General features: G+C 36.7%; 1 long non-coding RNA gene across 1 annotated transcript in view; it reads left to right on the top strand.

Moving 5' to 3' along the window:
- Positions 1 to 419: 419 nt before the first annotated feature.
- Positions 420 to 19617, top strand: part of LOC141481951 (uncharacterized) — a 32959-nt gene continuing 13761 nt past the window's right edge. Inside the window, exons 1-2 of the long non-coding RNA XR_012465267.1 lie at positions 420 to 983; positions 1588 to 1741. This is a non-coding gene — a long non-coding RNA (uncharacterized lncRNA). The remainder of the gene's footprint in view (positions 984 to 1587; positions 1742 to 19617) is intronic.

Below are 19617 nucleotides of genomic sequence, written 5' to 3'. Positions count from 1 at the left end.
AAATGCTCAAAAAGACTATCGATCCTCTTATAACTCACGAGCTAGAAACTCAAATGGATGTAGAAGGTAATTAACTTTTGCAGGAGGATCTGTTACATGTCCAACAGGACGGTGCTCCACCTTATTTGGATATCCACTGCATTCTGCATCATCGGTTTCTCTGCGTTTAATAATAATAATAACAATTGCTTTTATTGATAGGAAACAAAATACAAAAAAATTATATATATATTGTTATACAATATATTCTGGTATAATAGTGATTTGTGATTTATTTTGAAGTGTATTGTTTTAATTAATTTTTTATATTAATAAATGGGTTCTGAATTTACTTGTTATATTTTTTATTATTATTATATGTTTACTAAAATTTTGACAACCTGTACTTTAGGTGATACCTTATCCTAAAGGAAACTTCCTACCTTGTCTAGCTCAGCTCAGTCGGATTTAAACAGCATGCAGCGCCCTCTCTCTCCACAGGTAGAGTTCTTGGAAAGGTCTTTGATGTTTATCAAAATTTATTGTGCCAAATAAAATTTCAAAATGCTAAATAAATATAATGTAAAATTTGAAAAAAAAACAGCATTGATATTAATCACCTTATCACTACCTAGAATCTGCGAAACATAACTTAATCTAAAATGAGTACAGATTACCACTCTATGGTAATGTTTGTTCTATGATTTCTAACCTTTATCATAGAATGACAGTTTTCTGTTTGTGAATAAACAGTGAATGACTGGAAAGTGACAAATATTGATTTATCGACAAAAACAATTTTCACAATGTTATGATTTGTAAATTAATCTTCGAAATGGTGAAATAATGTTTATCGAGTTTGTGATCACTGAATGATGAAAAAGTCTCTCCTGCCTCCTTATATCAGCAACATGTTTTGGAATGGTATATAGGTTTTATTTTACCTTAATATGATCTAGAAGCTGTGACTGGTCTAGTTGGAATTTCTAAAACTGGATATCCTGGTAAGTTTCAATTAACTGCTTGTTCACACTAATTATCATTACTGGATTTTTATTTATTTTTAAATATTTTCACCTACTATTTTCAAATTAAATTCAATTTTCAAAAACTTAGCAAAATTTCAACGTATTTCCTCTTCCAGTGTTCTTCATCGACTCTCTTCGCTTCCCCAATCAATAAACTCCTCATTTCCTTGGCAACCAATTCTCGAAAATTCTAGATCATGTCAATTTGTTATAATTTGTAACTTTTCGGCACTTTATACAAACTAACCTTAGTTTATTCACCATTTGGATAAACATACTTAATCTAATATCTAATATCAACAACTTTGATTGTCTTATGACAGTTCACATTTTCAATTTCACAATATTTATTTTTGAAATCTGGAATTTGCACATTTTATGAACTCTTTCCATTAACAATAACTTAGTAGGCTTGACAACATTTTTACTACATGGTTTTATCATATATTGAGTGTTGTTTTCAGTTACACTTTGATGTACTTACTACATATTGATTTAGATAATTTTGAATGAACTTGTAATGTTATTTTGTTTGCTGATATTGATCTAAATGGTTTATTAATTTGTTTTTGTGTTTCAGGCAATATATATGAATGGTGATTGATCATTTTTAATCATGGATTGTGACATTTGAGCTTCAGTGGAAACAAACTGATTGAGGAAAGATTATTTGTTGTTAATATATGTGCGTAACCATTATACTGAAAACAAACGATAAGAAATTTCTACTTAAGGTAAGGTATCTAATCTGTACTTCAAATGAACAACTTATGAGCTAATTAGGTTTTGTCAAAATTCCAATGAACAAAACTTATATCATAACAATATATATATATATATATATATATATATATATATATATATATATATATATATATATATATATATATATATATAAACAAAAATATAACCTCCTACATGCTGACCATGCTACAGAGAAATCGCAACATGAGCGGACCTTGCTCTTCTATCCAACCAAAAAACGTGTGCACCTATGTAAAAATAAACACAAGTGCACACAAGCAAACATTTTACCAAACAAACACTATTAAAACACATAAAACGGTATGCACATGTATAATACTATAATTAAAAAGAAAACAAAGAAAAGAAATCGATGCAAGAAAAAGAAACAAAAACGAAAATAGATACTAGCACTTGAAATTCAGCATGCTAGGAATTTCATTCTTGAGCGAAAGATGTTTAATTTTCTTCTTGAATATAATACAATTTAGTCCGTAATTTATTAAAGAGCAAGGTTCTGTAATAAGAAAACGATCCACGATAATGGGAAGTTTTGTGGTGAGGGGGAGTAAGCAAGTTCTTGAATCTCAAATTAAGATTATGAATGTCGGTCCGAAACCTGGGTTTGTTGTAGAGATAAGCAGGCTTCATGTGATTTATTATTTTGTGAAATAAAGTACATGCATGAAAGATACGCCGATTTTCCATATTCAACCAACCCAGTTTTGGTAAGTGATGTGTCACATGATCCCGTCTCCGCGAACCAGTGATCAATCTGACGCATGAGTTCTGTAATACTTGCAGTCTTCTCTTATCGGTTTGTAACAGATAAGGACCGTACACTACATCAGCATGTTCGCATGGGATAAAATAAGTGCATCGCAAAAAATTTGGTTACATTGGCGATTCAGTAGTTTACGGTTACGGTAGATTGTTTTGAGCTTACATTACCCTCTTTCCAAAATTAGCGAGACATGCGATGAAAATCTTAGCGATGAATTTATCAGCAAACCAAGGTTTTTTATATTGTCATCTTCGGCTTTTATTGGTAACGACACGTTATCGATAGTGATGCTTATATTGTTCAAGCATTTTTCCTAGTTGCTGGCCTCCCAAAAAGCATGACAAACGATTTGTTGACATTCACAGAAAGACAATATTTTTCCGAAAGACTTCGGAACTTTTTCAGATAGACTTTTCAAATCTTTATTAATTTTTCGGCAACTATCATCTATAGAAGATTCCTGGAAATGCATGTATATCTGCGTATCATCAGCGTAACTATGTATGTTTGTGTAACGAAGGCAATGAGGGAATTGGGAGGTATATATTACAAACAAAAGTGGCCCTAGGATGGACCCCTACGGGACACCATTCCGAGTAGCAAGAAAATTTGATTTGATTTTGTGTAATATAACACACTGACAGCGATCACTAAGATAGTTTTTCATGAGTTCAACTGAGTAGGGTGAAAATCTGAGATATTTTAACAAAACCAATGAAAGCTGATGGCTAATCGTGTCGAAAGCTTTAAGTAAACACAAATTATTACTATCAACCGAAGCATGAATATCGTCCATAACTTTCAACAGTGCAGTTGTACAGCTATGTTCAGCTCGAAAACCTGACCGAGTAGGAGGCAGTATATTAAATGTATCAAGATAATCGCGCATTTGAAAGTTAATGATTTTTTCCAGCGTTTTTGAGATTGCACAGAGGATGCTAATTGGGCGAAGGTCATTGATATTCTGGGAATTGCGGTTTTTGGTAACGGGATAATTGGAGATTTTTTCCATAATGAGGGATATGCTGATTGTTGGATGCATATATTGAATATATCTGTGACATGGGGAATGATAAAAGGGCAACAAAGCAATAACATTTTGATGCTGATATTATCGGCACCAACCGCATTGGAAACTGATTATCAAATGAATAGTTGTTAGAAAGAAATGATAAGATATTATTACCTAGACTCGAGATAAGTGAAGAGCTATTACAATTGAAATCAGCAAACCAGTTGTTTTTTCTGATACAGCCTAGAGTTCTTATGAATATTTCAAATAAGAAATAATCGGTCAGAATAATAGACTGATTAAAGGACCTGCACAAACTGATACACTAACATAAAATGATGAAATGAAAGACATGAGAAAATTGAAGAAATCGTAATGAACCCATTACACTGCAGAGTTTTCTATGGTCTTGTAAGTTAGGTATACAAGTCAGACAGTACCCAAACAGATGGAAAGGTGAGTTTTCGTTGTTTATTGCCTCCATAATTGCTCTTTATATAGAAATCATTAACCTCGCAGTTCAAAAATAATACATCAGAAGCATCAAGCAAACAGCCAGAATTACAAATATTCCACCGTATCTTGACCTGAGGGGCATCACCGCCGTCCCCTGTTTAAATTTTCATTTTCGGTTGAGCCTCGAAAGAATTACAATTCACGCTTCAGAGCAATTTTTAATACATCTACAAAATCAAATGTAAATATTCATAAATTTGGAATTGTTAACGGTAGAAGAGATTAAAACTCAGACGAACCATTGCAGACAAAAATTAATTAAAACACGTACAAGTAGCAGAGCCGTCTGACGAGAGTGCGTGTTGAATTTCAATGTTTTCATTCGCAAAATTATTCAGCGTGTATTTTTACTTACGTATCGTTATATTCTTTGTGTGGAAACAGAGGGTTGAAGTATTGCCAGACTTTATTAATTCGGACAGGCAAATGGATATTAATTGAGCAGCGTGCTCTGGAGAGTGTCACGTACAGGTGGAAATATATGTAGTTAGACTGACTGAGAAAGGTCTTCATCTACGTTTCAAAATAGAAGAGGTGGGGGGTTCGTAGGATAGACACAAAGTGCAAGGGGTCTTTAACGTTTTCAGAAAGCAGATTTTTCAAAAATCTCTCCGAACACACCATGACAAAATCTATGACCGCCTATTTGCTTCAATCAGAAAAAGTGAATATGTAGATGTGATAATTCTGTCTGTAGACCAAAGTATTCAAAACCATCTTGGGGGCTCTTGATAACCTGAAGAAGATACATATTAGATTCTTCAATGTTTTTAAAGAATATCTCGATCAACAGCTCATCCTTATGTATCCACAGGAGTAGAGTGTAGTTGCAAAGCCACGATACATAATAACATTATCCTGAGGTGGGTTGAAGGGCGTGCTTCAAACAGAACTGGCTGGTATCTCAATCGTCACAAAAGAAATAACCAGGAAAGGAATTTCTTGCAAAAATATAATAACCTGCACCTATAGTAGACAAGCCTTATCAGCCTTGAACAGACAAGGTGTTACCTCTGGGCTAGTACTAGAGTGCCACCAAGATTTAGCCAAAGCTTCAGTAGATAATAATATTATCCTGAGGTGGGTAAGAGCAAGACAGGAGTAAAGGTAATCGCATTGCCGACTCTTTAGCCAAGGAAATGGCTGGACTGAGAATTTCAGGACCCAGTGGCACTCACGGCCTGATGACACCGACAATTGCGGAACTAGTCAAACGTTACACCCATTCCTAAAGAGATGGAATGGAATTAAAGAATGCAATCTTGCCACGATCACCCTGAGAGACCCTGGGAAGCTGGCGCCGAAGAAATATCTGGCGATGACCAGGAGAAATATATGTATGAAAGTAGTATTTCTAACTGGCCACTGTCAACTGAGGAAACACCTCCATAGTATGGGGCTAGTGGACACACCTCTATGCAGGATGTGTGAACAGAAAGAATAAACTGTCAGGCATGTCCTATTCGAGTGTCCAGAGTTATAATCAATAAGAAAGTGTGCGTTTGGCGAGTCTCGGCCTTCACCTGCCGAAATAAGGAAGATGTCTTCCAGTGACCTGTCCACTTTCCTGGATAGGACAGGATGGACGATGACCTAGGAGGACAACTTCTCGGGAGGATGTACAATGAGTCACATGTAGCCTAAGTTTTGTGGTGTTACGTTTCAATTTAGCACTAGATCAAAACTGCTTCTATGTGACCTTTCAAAACACTATCTTACCTTTTAAGATCTTTATTCAAAGGATATTAACAATGTAATTCAGTTACAAGTTGATTTTATTCATTTAACATCATAGTAGTGGGAATCTTCCGTTCCATAGAAAACTATACCTGAAATGTACAAGAATATATGTATGCTCCCTGACTAACTGCTTTGACCAGTACTTACACATTCTCCTATTGCCAATTGACGTTGGAGATCCGAACTTCCTCGCTAGGATGAAATAGATGTTATTGTTTGTTTCTCAGTTTACTTCACTTATCATTTGTTGTCTGCCTTATTCTCTATACCTTCCTAAGAATATTTCTTGCATAGATCGTTATTCATCACTTCCAGAAGGATTACTTTCATATTAGAGCCATATCGCCTGAAAAACAATATTTGTTAGCTCTGGGTTTCTGAATACTGTTTGAAATTTTCCGTAAATATTCTGCACAATATGAATGCTCAAATATTCGTACTGAATGGAAAAGTGGTGGCGACTTACCTTATGTGTTTCTATTCCATGGCATGAATAAGGATCGGTAAATAGTTGAAAATAGGTTGGAGTCAATATTTTTGTAAACATTCAATTACAAGGTTAAGAGACAGCTGTTGGTTGACATCCGCCGAACTTTCGTAGTGTCGTTCCGACGAACTACACCGAACTAGTTCTACAGTTGTTCACGGGTGGAGGATTGATCGGTTACTCAAATTGTCACGGGTTGTTTAGGGTTGCATTGCTTTGAGAAGGAGTTTTGATGGGTCATGGACTTGTTGATATTGTCTCAAGTGGCTGTGGAGGAATTGATAGATTTATGATGTTGTGCACAGCGCCCCCTTGGTGCTTGTAGTGTAGGTTGGACGCACTGTGGCAACAACTGGTTAGCTGTCAGATGTGGCAGTCTCTTGTATTTCGGGAGTTGACCTTCGATGAGCTTGATTCAGAGTTCAAGTGTACCATCAGACTGATTGTAGGATATATATGGTTGTATTTATGCCATCCTTCACGGGGATTATTTCTACAAGTCAGGATTGTATAGTGGAAGACTGATTGGTCATTTTGGTGTGGATATTTGCAGTCTGAAACTTAATCTCTTTTGAGGATTTGTGGTGGTTACCGAACTCGTGCCAGGTGGAAGGATTTCCGAAATTAGGTAAGTCTGAATCACTGTCGCATCTCTCATGTGGTCTTAGCTATGATATCATCTCTTCAATTCTACAACCTTCGTTTCTCGTCTCTAGATTCATAAGAAACAGAAGGCCCTTAGTCACTCATCAAGTCCCAGTAGGACTTCCGTGCAGAGCACCGCACACGAAAAAAACGTATAGAAAACCCCTTGGCCAGGGTAAGAGTTTTACCATTAAATGTGTTTTTAATGATTTCAGTAATTTTTGATTCCATCGTTATATCTCAACTGAATATTAGTATTGAAGAGAGGTTTCAACACTCGTAGGGTTTTAGGGTTTTTTTTCTATTTTCTTTTTGGGTCTTATTTGGTGATCCATTACTGGTCCAGCTTGTTGTGCCCTACAGGGTGATCTATCTTGGTGGTGCTACAGGGTGATCCATCTCCGCCGTACTACAGGGTGATCCACCTCCATCGAACTACGGGGTAGCGTAACACCATATACCGGGTGGCCCAAAAGGAGCACGCAAGTTATAATTGATTTATTTGAATATTTATGCTATACTGAGTTATTTAAATAATTGTTTGCCCTTCTGTTTATTGATACCGGTTTGATATAGTGTTTGTTTATCGTTTATTAATATAGTGTTTGATTATTGATACCTGATTGATATGGTGATTCATTTATGAAACGGAAATTGAGGTATTTTCTTCCTTTCACGATTGCTTGTTGACACCGATGCGCCTACGCCTGAGCTCACGCGACGCAAACGAGTTTGTCTTTCCTTCCAATACTAGTATTTACGATTTCACCTACTCAATTTTCGTGGTAGTTTTACTCGACGTATTGTAGTTTTTTTTTGAGCGTCGTTACTACCGTAATTTATGGCTGATTGAATTCGTGGTTATATACACCGCGCTCTTGTATTGACATTTGAACATCGCGTAGTAGTGTGAGTATCGCATTGTGGTCTTAGAAGCGTTGTTGGTTAATCCATGTAAGTTAGGATTACTGAATAAATCATATTGGGGATCTTTATCTTTTATTTCCAATATTAATTGCTAAGTTATTGATATTGTGAGTTACTTAGGGTATCTGGAGGATTAAATTTACCTGGCACCCGTTGTTTAACCCACTCCCGTCTCCACTGTTTAGCTTAGCCGCGGATACCCATCTGTCTTATTTGTCACCGACAGATGATTTTGTCTCCGCTTGTGGTTTGTGAGGTGACAGTGGGCCTATACTCACTTTCCCTTCTCTACAGATACAGAGTGTTGTTGCTGTCGATGTGAGTCTCTTGTTGAACTAGTTCCAATTCTATGAAATAGTTGTAGCGATCTTGTTTGATATTGAAGACCAAATCAGCTGACTAGAGATGCTTCGAATTCTGCTATTCTATGATTACCGACCATGCAGAGAAGAGGATCGAAACATCTGAGACTGCAGCTCTCCGTCAGTATCATTTCATTACAGAGACAAGATTCCACTGCCTCCTAGTTTTTGAATAATATATAATCGTGGAAAAATTGATTCAGTATGTAAACTCTTGAAGGCCAGGTCGCAGTGGATACTAGGTAGTTTCTTCCACCAATGAATGTCTATCCGAAAATGGAGCAATATGGTTCTTATAACCTGCAGGAGGAGAAAATCTAGGATGAATTTCGGTAGACAGGTATATCAACTGCAAAGAAAAAACAAGATTCAACCAATACCATGAAAAAATGCAGATCTATTTTAGTGCATGAGAAACTTGATAAATCACGTTTTTGTAACTCTAAGAGACGATTCAATTGTTTTCACTGAAAGTTAATGAACCTTCATGGTAGTAACACTTGTTAGCAAGTAGAAAGAGCAGATATAATCAAATTGCAAATAAGATCATGTCCTTTGTAACAATTGTGTTAATATTGATTTGCCTCTTGCTTATATGATTCAACTTCTTCATGAGTGAGGAGTATTGTAGTATATAGTGGAATACTGTAAGGTAGATCCATGATATTACATAGAATACTTCTTTGTAACAATACGAATGTACAGGTTCTCCCGAATCCAATAGTACTTATTAAGTAATCATCTATTCAGATAGGCGTAACTGAAAAGAATGTGAACAAATTTCAATTAAATGAAATCAATCTGACCTCTTCTCACAATTTCTCAATGACTTCACAGTGTAATGCGACAGCCATCAACATATATGAGAATAACTGCCCCCTAACTCTCCTATTGAGTTATTCTTCACATTTCAATTCAGAAACCTATTAATTTCTGGATTTATTGCAGCTATTAGAGTGGCAGGTAGTCCGATAATAATCCAAAGCAATAAAATATGCAAATGTTCTCTGAAAATTTACTACATCTTGAGACTAATACACTTACTTGCCATTTTGGTAATGGAATCAAATATGTCGCTAATAACTCTACTACCTTCCTCCCAAATTGTCAGAAGAAATAATAGGAGTAATTATGACTAGCTAACAACAATTAGGAGTCGGTGTTAATGGGGAAACAAATTTATACTTTGAACTACAGATTGTTTCAAAGGTTTTGTCCGTTTTTATGAGTCTAATTTAAACTGAATCATCTCAGTGAATACTCATTCAATTCAATTCAATAGGAACAAGTGCCTATGAGTACACGTTTGCCAACGTAACACAAATCGACTAGTTCTGTCAGCATGAAAACTGAACGCTCAGGATTCGATGAAGTAGATGAAGGCCGTTTTTGCCTGGTCCTAATTGAAGAAGGTTCTACTGGTAAGAAAGTTATCGAAGTGCTTGAAAACATGGCAGTCGATTAGCAAGAGATTTGGGAAATATAGTGGGTTAAGCAGAACTTTAACGCTCAATTGATTTGATTTTTGGACAGTGATTTGTGAAATTTGAGGACAGGCGTTGTCGTGAAGCAGCATTGAACCTCTTCTGTTGACCTGTGCCAACTGTTGCTGATGTAATTGTCTTTACATTTCGTCGATTCCCCCACAGTAGGACTCTACTGTGATGGTATGCAGAAAGTTATAGTGAATTACACCAGCCGATGACAACCATGCAGTAACGATGGTTTTTTTTGGTGAGTTTTTGCCTTTGTAAAGTGCCTGAGTGGCTTATCAATATCCAACCACTCTCCTGAAGAGAGCCATCCGCCTAATTGGAGAAGCCAACATCACTAGCAATCTTGATAGTCGAAGAAAGGTTGGAGATGTGTCTCTCTTCTATAGATACTTTCACGGGAGGTGTTCAAGTGACTTGGCACATTCAATTTCACCAAGAGCGGTACATATCAGAAATATGCGACGGACTGTGGCTGCTCATCATTTTGAGGTTCAATTCAGTACACCTCGGAGTTCACTGTTTGAGAACTCTTCCATCTGGGGAACTGCGTTTATGTGGAATACACTTTCTGAGAACGATTTTACTATAGTGCTTGTGTTTCCTCCTTAAAAAAAATTAAGAGGATCGTTTCGGTTGCGCAAAAGCAAAGGAGAACAATTCTGTCGATCGTGGGGCACCCAGTTTTTGACTTTTTGACCTTCGCAGTACTTCAAAAACTTCAAACTCTGGAACACTATCATTGCCAAATGCCTGTATATACCACGACACAGTAGAGTAAATAATTATGTGATATGGAACTGCACAAATACAACAATAAGACGAGCAAAAATTTTGAAGCATCCCAATGAAAATATACTTGTACCGACTTCAGATCGATAGGCTCTGACAAATTTGCAAAAGTACCTCTTCCATAAAAAATACACGATTTCGCCGATAAGTCAGATAATTTTTGTGGGAAACCTCTGCCAAATTCAACTCCTTAGAGGTCTACTTTGTGAGACCAGATTGCGTACAACTTTCAACCAGTCTACGTCTGTGATGTCAATCAATTTATCTCTATTAATAATAATCGAACTCAGGGGTATAACTGTGGCAGCCTCAGTAACTGAAGGCACGACTTCACTAATTAATTTCGTGAAGATGTCATCTACCTTCATGCTTGTGATGGAAAGGATCTCCCTCAGTCCTAAATGGTGGTGCAACGGATCGTCTCTGGAGTTATGAAGGATCCTGGATGCCGGAGGAAAAAATCAACACAAAATCCGATAGATCTGATCCTTCTCAGAACTGTCGAGGAAGAAAGTTGCTGCTACAGATATTCTTACCGTTTTGTCTCACTCTCCTCCTACGGAGGAGTGAAGCAACAACCCAACGTGAATACTCAAAACTGATACATCTTTGAAGGAGTCCTTCTCCCATAATAGGGAGGCTGTGGTCTTTTGAGTTGGGAGTATCTCCGTACTAGAATGATGTTGGGTGGTGGCTGTAAAGTTATTTGGAGTTCGAATCTTGTTGTCTACATAGAGCGCGACTATGAGAGAGAGAGCAGAATTAGGAACATTTCCATTTGGGAAATTCGATAATATTTCTTTAGTTTTCATCACTGAACCAGGAGATCAGAACTCTGTTACAGAGTTGGACCCGTTCAGCAAAGGACCTACCCCATAGCTGCAGAGATCGCGACTATATGCAAATAATCTAATGCGTGGGATTTTTGAAGGGATTATTGAAGGTTTCAGCTCATTGAAGTACCTGACGAGCACTCGTACTTTCTTCAGATCGATTGGGCTGGATTCGGAAACTGAAGGTGGCTTCCCGAAATGGTGTCTTCAACAACTTAGTTTACCGCAGTCACTGATGAGTGTGGAGGTTTCTGACACCAGCATATAGTATATGCTGGTTTTTAGGCATGACTAAGACGAATATTGCTCGAAAATAGAAGTAGGAATGAATGGTGTATTAACTTTTTCTCTTCGGCCCTCAAAACCTCTAATCAGAGGATCCTTTCAGGATGATTGTACTGTACACAGAATGAAGAGTACTTGATGGAAGTCTGCCATTCTTGACAAACTGCTTCTGTATAGAGCAGCTGATTTTCGGAATCGATAATCACTATCCTCAAGGGATGAGTAAGAATAATAACCATAACTCCACTGTTCACCACTCAACTGGACATGAACAGGAACGTATTTCGTTATTACAGAAAAATTAGATAGAAAGTAACGTGTCAGGTCTACTAACCCATCCGATTCTTACATACTCAAACAAATAATCGACTGACTGAAACATTCTGAGCCATTTTCATCTCATGCGTAAGTCAAACAGAGCTTTGCCGAGCAATTTTGGAGTTGAAGTTAGGAATTGTTTAGTAATTTAAGTTGAACCGCAAGTCGGCCTGATTGGCGTCAGACTCGCGGCCCAAACTAACCGCAGACCGGACTCCGGACTCTGGTATTCTCCACTGGTCCGGTTATTAGCCGGCTGCGATGAGGATTGTTCGCATGTTGGGAGAGACACGTTTCGCCAAATAATTGATATCAAACTATGCAATGAATTTCTTGATGGAAATGTTTGGTGTACAGGACGATAGGCGTCTCAAAACGGGGGTTTGGATTTCAGTCTCGATAGGGATCAGAGAAGGAGAGAGGGTTTGCGAAAGTTGCAGAGGGTACTAATCAGAAATACTACCGAAAAAAAATTAAACTAGCTTCCTTCATGAACAACAACCCTCAGACTTAGAAATTTGTGGGGGTTAACGACTGGCAAGCTTTAATTTTTCAACCATCGTTTTCTAGCACGAGACTGACAATACACAATCAAAACTGGTCGTCTGTTCATCGGGCTCAAACCACTGTTCTTTGTAGCGATCAAATGCAAGAGCAGAACGGACCGTTCATGCTAACCAACCGGTTATCAGTACTACTACTGATAGATGTCCACGGCATCTACCACTTTGGTCACTAGCCTTGTGCGTAGGCGATGTTCATCATTACCGATATTCATCATCGATGAATGATTTATTTATATATGATTTATTTATTTATTCGTGATATAGTACACTACAAAAAATAGCCCAATAACAGAGCAGGAAATAACAGAGTATAATAAATAAATCACAAACAAGTGACTGTGAAGTCTACGAACACTACTAACAACACAAACAAGTGACTATAAAGACTACATATTTTATATTTATAGATGACAAAACAATTATTTCAGGAAGTGGGATTTTATATCTGACAATTTGCAACCAAATATATCTGAATTATCGCTAAGAGAGTTTGTCACTTTACACATGGTAAGGATCGCAGAATTCTACAGAATATTTGTGCGAGATGTTTTTATATAGAAAGTACTCGTCTGGAATAGATTCCAGGAATACAAATATTGAACTTTTCCAGCAATGTTGGGCAGTCAACTATGCTTTTGATAATTTTATAGGTTAGTACAACACTTTAATATTCACCCCTTTTTTCGAGACTGAAAATGTTATGCTTTTGTAGCAATTCAGAGTGGGTGGTTCCTATTGGAGGATTAATGCCATCAGGTTTTAGGCTGAACAGTTTTAAAAATCGTCGATGAATTGCTTCTATTCTATCTATATGATATTGATAAAAGGGGCTCCACACAACTGACGCGTATTCTAACTTCAATCTTATGGAAACAGAATACAGTTTTTAAGGTCAAAGTTTCTTTGAAATCAGTACTGCTATGTGCAATTAATCCGTACAAATGACAGAAGGAAGTTACAATATTATCGATATGCCTAATAAATGATAATGTCAAATGTGACGCCAAGATCAGTACATTTTTCTGGTCTCACAAGGGAAACGTTTTCTGTTGAATTATCAAAGATGAATATCAACACAGATTTGCACGAAACATTACTATACTCGGATAATCATGGACTGAAAATCAATCCAAATAAAACTTTGGCCTTATGCATAGGGTCTCAAAGACAAATAGTTGAAGCTCAGTGTAATTTTAGGCTCACTCTCGATAACGCAGACATTGACTGGGTAGACAGTGCTAAAAATCTTGGCGTAACCATAGATAGCTCTTTGTCTTTCCACGAACATGTGACAAACATTTTCAAAGTATCATTCTTCAAACTCAAATCGCAATATGAATTCAAGTATCAGTTATCAGAAGAAATGAAACTCAGGTTAGTTAAAACTCTTATTCACCCCCAGATCGAGTATTGCTGTTCGGTGTATTACAATTTTTTGCCGCAATATAACAAACATAAGTTACAACGTATGCAAAATGCTTGCATGCTGTATACCAATGGTGAACATGTCACACCATTTTTGTTAAAAATGAAGAAGCTGAATATGAAGTACACTGTCCAATATTTGATAAAAATATTTTTGTTTAAGTTGCTCCAAACTAAAACACCTAGTTATTTATATAGTTTACTAAGCAGGCATTCTGACATACATATGGTCAATTTGAGAATTAACTCATTCAACATACCTAGACACCGTACTTCAATTTAAGAAAGAAATGAAATCACAGATGCTTGCTGCTCAGTGCTAATTTAAAATATTCAAAATTCAATCTAGGGTAGTGCCATGAAATTGTTAAATTGACCAAAATAATGTTGAGAAAATTAAGAGTTATTAGCAACTAGATGATGTATTATTTTTTCTCTTCTCTATCATTGTTATGATACTAAATAAGTATGTTTATATTTATTTTCTTATACTTACTGTATAATTTTTCGTGAGGGTGGAAGATAACTTTTGGATAACCCTTTTCCTTTTATTTATAAATGTATTTTTGTGCAAAATAAACGATATTATTATTATTATGTTCGTTTTCAAACTATAGGACATGACCTTACATTTATCCGGATTTAGCGACAAGTTACTTTCAATAACCCAAATGCGAAACTTCTCCAGTGTCGACATTGATTATTGAATTGGTACAATCGTCATAATTCCAAATGATTTTACATATTTCAAAATATGAAAAATTAATTTCATTAAAATTAAGTTATCTATACAATTTGTCACTGATTTTCAACATATTCTGAAAGGAGTATATTTTTAGGAGAGATTAATTTTTGAGGAAGAACGTTTTTGGCCTTCTACGTCTCAATCTTGATACAAAAAATGTGGTAATCTTCCAAAGGAAGAAAAAAAGCAATTATTTTAAACAAGTTAACTATATACAAATTTTTTTTCTGATTGATTCAGCCGTTACTTGATGAAAATCTGTAGTACAAACTACACCATAAACGACTTGATATATGTATGTCAATCACTACATAGAAGCTACTATGAATAGCATGATATTTTCGACAATAGAATTTGTGGAGATCAAATTGTTTTCGGTTTACTTTGTGAAATATGAACAAAGATGTGTAGATCATGCAGACGTATTTTTCAGATACAAACTGGAAGAAAATCCCCCTCGAAACTTACCTTACCAGTACCAATTTTTTTCTCAAAAATGAATCCCCTTTCAATTAGATTTATTTATTGTTTTGTGGACATTTTCAAAACTGCACTAACATCTGAATTTTTTTGAGTACGAAGTCTGTGATGAAATTGTTTCGAAAAGAATATTCACTCAACCTGGATATCAGATACAATTATGTGAATTCCATCGATTCAAACTCGCACAATTATCGTCGATTGTAATTCACAATGGCACCAGTTCGTTATCAGAACTGCACACGCAGGATATTTTCTGCGTTGCTGGCTCGTCTTTCAATGACAATTAATCGTTTCAACTTTCCATAAATTTCATAAGCATGAATGGCTTACGCAATTGCGAACAATCGAATCAAAGTCCTACACCGTATAAAGCTCATTATTGAGAACTTTTAATAGAAAACTAACTCGGTACTTTCCAAAATCCGGTATATTTTCTGAAATTCAGCACCATAACGATTGTCAAAATGTTCATTTTGATCTTTTTCAGTTCTCTGCTTACGAGGGAAGTCTGAAAAGTTTCCGGCAGGACATGAAGATAGCACTCGTAAATAAAAACTAGTGAATTTGGGCGCAAAGTTGTTATGTAACAGTAGTTTTAGCGAGTTAATGTGAGTGTTTTTATGAAAATGGTATCTAGCTGTCATAGAATATTTGTTCTTGAATTCACGCAAATCAAAGATGAGTTGGTTCTGTTTATGGGGACTCACCCTCATTTAACACAATTACATTTCGGACAGCTGAATTCAAACGTCGCCGTAAGAGCTTGGGAGACGATGAACGTTCGGGATGTCCAAAAACTGCAATTATCAACGAAAACGTCATCAAAGTTCGCCAAATGACAATAGACGACCGCCGAATTGAAGTGAGAGAGATAGCAGAGGTTATGAATATGTCAGGAGAATGTTGTCACGCGCAACGACCACTCCCCACATCATGGGGTAAGTGATCATTGGGTCCAAGAATCATGTGCCCTGAGCAAGTAGTGAGCCAAGAATGATAGCCTTATGCATATGTCCGGCAGAGATTCCTGCCTTAGTGCGGCACGCTGGTATGATTTTAAGATTCGAGAGTAGAGAGGGTAACATTCCACCAAGGACTCCAATAATCAGAACAACCATCTCAAAAGAGTGATCTGGAGAGAGTTCGAAGAGAAAATCTCGATATTTTATCCGTTTCTCCTCCTCCGCCAGGAGGTGAAAACTCCAATAGTTCTGCACCTTGAGTCAGGAACCTCTATACCCATCACGCGACTGCAATAGACTAAGGTGTTGAAGACACCATCCTGGCAAGCCATGATGAACCCCTCAGTTTCCGACTTCAGCCCACTCGCAGGAGTGAGGTTTTCTCTGCGGCTTTCATATGACCTTTTTGCTGAACAGGTTCCAACTCGGTGACATAGTTGTGATCACCTCGTTCAGTGTCGGAAACTATACCGAGTTCATCAGCTGCTCGGGCAGCTGTCTTAAAGAGAAATGCTTCAGTTTCTGCTTTCTCATGGTCACAGACCATGCAGAGAAGGGGATCCGAACTCCTGACGACTTCACAGGCTGTATCCAGTGCCATATTCTGTCATGTAGACACTTCAAACTCGAAAGTCCAAGGCCTCCCTGTTTTCAGGCGAAGTACAACCGTGGAACGGACGATTTGGGATGCAAACTCCTATTAGTGTTTGGTAGCTTCAGCTACCAAACACTAAGATCTAGCCCCAATGTGATTGGCAAACAATTTATCCCTAATTCTCTGTGGAATTATTTGTTTTTGTTTATTCTGAGTTTGCAGCTGTTGCGACCATTAACAAACCTTGTTCGGTTCTCGGCACTGGGATTTTGGGCCACTGCCGCTAGGAGACATTTTCGGAGGTGACAACTTGCTCCCAATCTTTGTTGAACCAAGATTTATCGCTTGAAGTGTGCTTCATTGAAAAATGAATGAATTCATCAATAGATGATGGAATAATTTGACATCCCTACACTCATATTATCAGACAGAATTTAACACAATAAATTGCTTTCTGTCAGTTGGAATAGAACTAATGAAATTTCACAAACTACACTTAAACGATTTGATCTCCACTAACTTTATTGAAAATAATCATAACATGTTTCGCTAAAACATTAGCTTTTTCAAATGATTAATGAAGTTACATGCCTCTATACTGAAACCAAAAAAAAACAAGTTTAGCGCACATAAGACAGTGATTGGTGTAGAAAGCCTCACTGTAATCGAGAGACAGTCATCTCAATAACTCGCATAAAGGAACCAATCATATTTAGTTATGAGATTGATGGTTCTAGGAAGAAAAACTGATACCAAAGATCTTGGATTGAGGTATAATACTAAATTCTCATTTGTTGATCATATACGAGATATTGTGAAATCTGGTAGTCGAATGTTGGGTTTTGTAATCAAACAAACTTATTCACTCTCTTGTATACACTTTATTCATTTACTTTATTTTTCGTTGGTAAAACCGAAATTGGAGTTTGCCTCCATCATTCGGTTTGCGGAGTACCAAACCTATATAAAAAACTGAAGAAAATTCAGAACAAATTCTTGAGGTATTTATTTTTTAAGCGATATCACTAGTAGCCAAACTATAACTCAACAAGGTCTTTGGATCTGCGACATAAATTTAAAATATTATCTTTAGAACAGCGACGTCAATTATCAGCAATGATATTCATGCACAAACTCTTGAATAACAACAAATTTCTTGGTTTGATTCTAGACAGAAAACTGCATTGGAAATCTCACATCAATGACTTAGCCGTAAAATGCAACCCTGTGCGAGCAGTATCTAAGATTAGGTGGGGAAGTGATAGAGACATCGCAGTGCAACTATATAAAACTCTAGTGATGTTTAAGATGGACCACGGTTGTACCATATACGGTGCAGCTCGTTTTTCTACTCTCGGAGTGTTATATCAGAACTTGCCTCGGTACCAAAGCTATAAGAAATGTTCGGAACTTTCTGAAAGCAACAGACCTTTTTAATAAAATATAAACAGATATCGTATACTACAAAATGGCTAATGACCTCAGCAGTCGATGCCACAATAATAATTAAAAAGAAAAAAAACAATATTGATCCTTCAGAAATTCTCAGTATGTTACCATTTCACGTACCCCCTCGTCACACCCAATTTTCGCTCATGTTCAATATTCCAACCGTAAGTACCGCAACGAAAGCACCACTAATATCTCTACTAAAGTTAGTTAATCGTTTGGATTTATCAATAAGTATTGACTGGACACTTTTCCAATCAGTATTCCGTGAATCCGTAATCAGTAAAATTTTGGAAAATATGTTAAATATACCTATTTAAGCAATGTTTCCTCTACAGTTCTGGAACATATTTTACTATTTTTATACATTCATAAGTATTCCGAAAATCATATGAACTTTTATTTTTTCATTCGTGTAACTAGGCTTTAATAGCTTGTGTGGATAATAAATAAATGAATAAATAAATAAGGAGAGCAACTTTCTCATTAGCGACATTTTTCCCTTAGTGAATCTCATCACTTTACATTTCATCAATTCGTTAGTTCACCACTGACATTATCTACAGGAATTACTACTTTCCGCTCGAATATATATTAAAACACTGGACTTATACTAAACCGCAACTGTCAGTTCCTCCTCAATTAACGACTAAAAAGTACGAGAACTCTGGGAAAGTTTTCCGAACTCAGCAGAGAAAACTCGCCCACTTTTCTCCGAACTCTCCTTCCCCGAGATTACCCAATTCATTTACTCTAACGCAATTTTCATCACCTAATTTGCTGGCCGGTTTAATCCTGACCCTTTCAAATTAACATCAAGACTATATCAAAAGTTCAGCTTTCGCAAATTTGGCGTGAGTGACCGGAAGTGCGAGTGCAGAGCCTTTGGAGACAACAGTTGTTGTCCCGAGGCTGGCTTCCTCTGTAACAACTTCGTGAACTTACAACCGAATTTCTGAAAATTATCCCAATTCGCCCCGGGGATGAACCAGTTCTGTTTGAAGGGAATAATCCCTTCAGGAGCTTACGCAAGGGAACTCTGGCACCAATGTCGAACTGTGACTAAGCAGGAAGTTATTTTCATTCATTTGTCATTTGTATCCAACGTGAAAATAATACGGCAGGAGGTATTACTGAGATTTTAATTCTTGTGTTTGCGTAAGTTTTTGAAAAGTGTTCAATTAAACAGAAGAAGGTCCAAAACTCGCTAATGAAACTAAAAAAAATTGAACTTTCCGCATACAATGTGAAACTTCCTCATCTAACTCAATATATTAAGGAGAGACCAATGGAATTCATATGATGAAAATTATTTCCATTTTTCAAAATGAGAGATCTCTGGTTATGCATGGAATACGTGAGAAACTAGTGAAGAAATATCAGAAGAAATTTCACAAACTCTGCTTGGATTAGATTATCAATATCGTATAACGGTTATCTCAAACGG

The sequence above is a fragment of the Leptinotarsa decemlineata genome, unplaced genomic scaffold (assembly GCF_025532065.1).
Source record: "Leptinotarsa decemlineata unplaced genomic scaffold, Ldec_3_MD MMD2_tig00000576_RagTag_RagTag, whole genome shotgun sequence".
Classification (NCBI taxonomy): Eukaryota; Metazoa; Arthropoda; class Insecta; order Coleoptera; family Chrysomelidae; genus Leptinotarsa; species Leptinotarsa decemlineata.
This window is presented reverse-complemented; position numbering and strand designations above follow the sequence as displayed.